The sequence below is a fragment of the Microtus ochrogaster genome, chromosome 18, assembly GCF_000317375.1.
Source record: "Microtus ochrogaster isolate Prairie Vole_2 chromosome 18, MicOch1.0, whole genome shotgun sequence".
NCBI lineage: Eukaryota > Metazoa > Chordata > Mammalia > Rodentia > Cricetidae > Microtus > Microtus ochrogaster.
Window position 1 is genome coordinate 36,315,719 of NC_022020.1, and position 3,525 is coordinate 36,319,243.

Here is a 3,525-nt window from a genome sequence, read left to right on the forward strand (position 1 = left end):
GGGGTGGGGTCGGGGGAAGGTCTAGCAAGCAGAAGTAGGGGAAGGAGAGGAAACTGGGATTGACCTGTAAAGTAAAAAAGATTTTTTTTTAAAAGAATAAATTAAATTTAAAAAAAAAAGCTCAATTTGTACAATTTGAACACAACCTTCACTGGCATAGAATTTAAAACGCTACTGTCATTTCTAACCGTAAACACAAACCTGTGTAGTAACAATGAATCACTGATGGCCACAATCCAAGAAGGAAGGCTTTACTGACACAAATGTAGAGAGCAGAATGACCTCCAGAATAAGTACTAAAGTTCTTTACGTTTGCCAAACAAGCTAGCCCACTCCAACACCATATAGACAGAATATTTCTTCAGTTAACCATAGGATACCTTGAAGTACTGGAGGATGATAGAAACCTGGAAATCTCCCCTGTCTCCTCCCTTTTGTCATGCCTGGCTTCCCTGACCTAGGAGTCCTATTTTTTTTATACAGCCCCACATCTCCTAGTAGTGTTGACCCAGAAATTTGACACAGTAAGTCTCATGTGTCCACTTCTTCACACTCTGCACTTAAACAAAAAGCCAGAATTTCTTTTGCGCAAAAGACTCTTCCTTTCAATATCATCAAATGTATCCTTTCCTTAGAAGAAGATATGAATAAGAGTGAGTGTTCTGTATTGTTGATGAAGATGAGATAGGAAAAGGGTAATGAAGACACATGAAGATACACAGAAGCAGGAACTTCTATTCAGACATACAACTAGAAACTAATTTGCTTGTGATTGGTCCGTGAAGATAAAGCAAACAGAAGAAACTGCTCAGCTCATTTCCTTGTCATCAAAGAGACTTTTTGGATTTATTTTATCTCAACACAAAGCTGAAACTGTGTTTCAAAATATCTGTCATAATTTGTTTGTTAACTTTGCATTTGTAAGTTTGTGATATAAAAGTACAGAATCTGTATAGCCATTTTCTAAATAAATAAGAAACAGATTGTGATGTGCTGTAAAGTATTTACTTTTCAGATGATAAACTGATTTTTAAAAGAAACTGTGTAATAGTGTTTTTAAATGCACCACAATTTTATAAGTAAAAAATTAACAATGTATATGGAGATAATCAATCATGGAAGACTCCTTCTTTGATAATTTAGTGACTATTTTCTCTTACCCACACTTTCTAAACTTATTATAGCTCTTTCAACATTTTCCTAAATTCCAGAACAAGTATATTCCTTAATAAATGAATACATTATCTAACCTTTCTCCTACTGAATTTTGCTACTTAGATAAAATTATATGACTACTTAATATTTTTCATGGCAGATACTATATGTTTTTTTCAAGACAATGGGATTAACGTCCTATCAATAACTTTCGAGGCAAAGCAGCTTCCATTCATAAATTTAAATCTGGATTGTGTATTTATTAGCAATCCTTTCCTACTTACAGCTTCTCTTGGGAATACCTAGCTTGTAAAAATGGACAATAAATGTCCTATAAAAGACACATTAGGCAATGGGGTAGAAGATATATTTTGTAGTATGACTGTCACTTTTGTTTTACCTAGACTTTATCAACTCATGATTAAAAACTGATTCCTAAGCAGTGATAATATTATCCTTTTTGAGACCTCTTAAAAATAGATAATTTCAATATTTATCTTTTCAATGAAGCATGAACACACTCTAAAACAAAAGCTTTTGTTGCATACTTATTTGAAGTATGTGATTTCTTTTCAAGAGAATTTGTGTTTTTAACTCCCAAGAAAATATTTGGTGCAAAAATATTTGCTAATTGTGAGAATAATGCAATGAATAGTCCTTACCCAAAAGACTACATGGAAGTACCAAAGAAAAGAAATTGGCTGAGGGAAAGTTGCTTAGATGATACAAATAGGCTAAAGAATAATAAAAAGGGATTAGCAATCAGTGATTCAGTTTTTAATTAAAAATAAAAATTCATGAGATCCTGTGCAAGCATTAAAGTACAGAAAGCTAATATTTGTTCATAAAACCATCTCACTGAAATTTGAATGAGGAATATTAAACTATTAAACTACTTATGAGATAGAGCAAAAGAGTTCATTTACTTCCTTAAAAAATGAAAATGGAAAAAGTCCTCTGAAAGGCAACCATGGACAATAAATACCTTCTAAAACGACACATTGTGCAAAGGGGTAGAAGATCAACAAATAAATTTTGAAGTATGATTGTCATTAGTTAGCTGTAGTTTTTGTTTGCCGTTGTCATCTTTGAAAGGATGTGATCTTTCTACTATTCTCTCACTATATTTTCTAGTTGATCTTCCATGATTGGGATCTAAATATAAAATGCCCTCCACAGACTTACGTGTTTAAACACATAATCACCGGCTGATGGTGCTATGTGGGAAAGTTGGGAAGACCATGATAGGGAAAATCACAGAAACAGTTGACCCAAGCAAGTGGGAGCTCACTGACTCTGGACTGACAGCTGGGAAACCTACATAGGACCAAACTAGGCCCTCTGAATGTGGGTGACAATTGTGTGTGGCTTGGGAAGTTTGTAGGGCTACTAGCAGTAGAACCAATATTTATCCCTAGGGCATGAACTGGTTCTTTGGAACCCATTTCCTATGAAGGGATAACTTGTTCAGTCTAGATACAGTGGGGAGAGCCTCATGGTCCTGCCCCAAGTGATATGACAGACTTTGTTGTCTCCCCATGGGAGGCCTCATCCTCTTTGGGGAGTGGATGGGGATGGGGTGGATGGATGTTTGGGCGGAGCAAGACAAAAGAAGAGAAAAGGAACTGCGATTGGTATGTAAAATAAGACCATTTTTAATTTTGTTTTAAAGAAAGAATTAGAACATCCAGAAAGAAGTGGGTCACAGGCAAGGACCCTCAGGCTTTCTAGCTGAGCCCCACATCCCATTCAGTCTATGCTTCCCGATAATGGATACAGTGTAAGTAACCAGGCTACAGATATGTCCACCATGTCTTCTCTGGCAGCTGTCATGTTTTCCCACCATGATGGACTGTATCTCTCTAGAATCATAAGTCTATATAAACCTTTGTTTCTTCTTATAGTACTTCTGGCATGATTGTTTTATAAACTTTATGAAATTCATTCTTTGATGTTCCTATTCATGCATATGATACATACTGGTTACTACTCACCATAAACTGCCCCTAACTCCTTCACTACCCTCTTCCCTACAAGGTCCTTTCTCTCCTTCATATATTTTGTTTTATATTGTCACTTGTGACCATGGACTTGGGTGATCCTTTGTAGCCTGCTGGTGTGAGCTACATGGTGTATTCTATTGTCTATTAACTGTAGACATTTTGTCCCTCCACTATAATACATCAGTAGCCTGGTGAGTCTCTCCTGGATCCTTAGTTGACTGTTGACTATACAAGTCTTAAACTGGTGTACTTCAGGTAGCCATAGCAATCATGAGATCATGATCATATTGGTTGTACCATGCTTAGAAGAATTCCTCCTTGGTCTACAGAGCTAGTTCCAGGACAGGCTCCAAAGCCACAGAGAAAC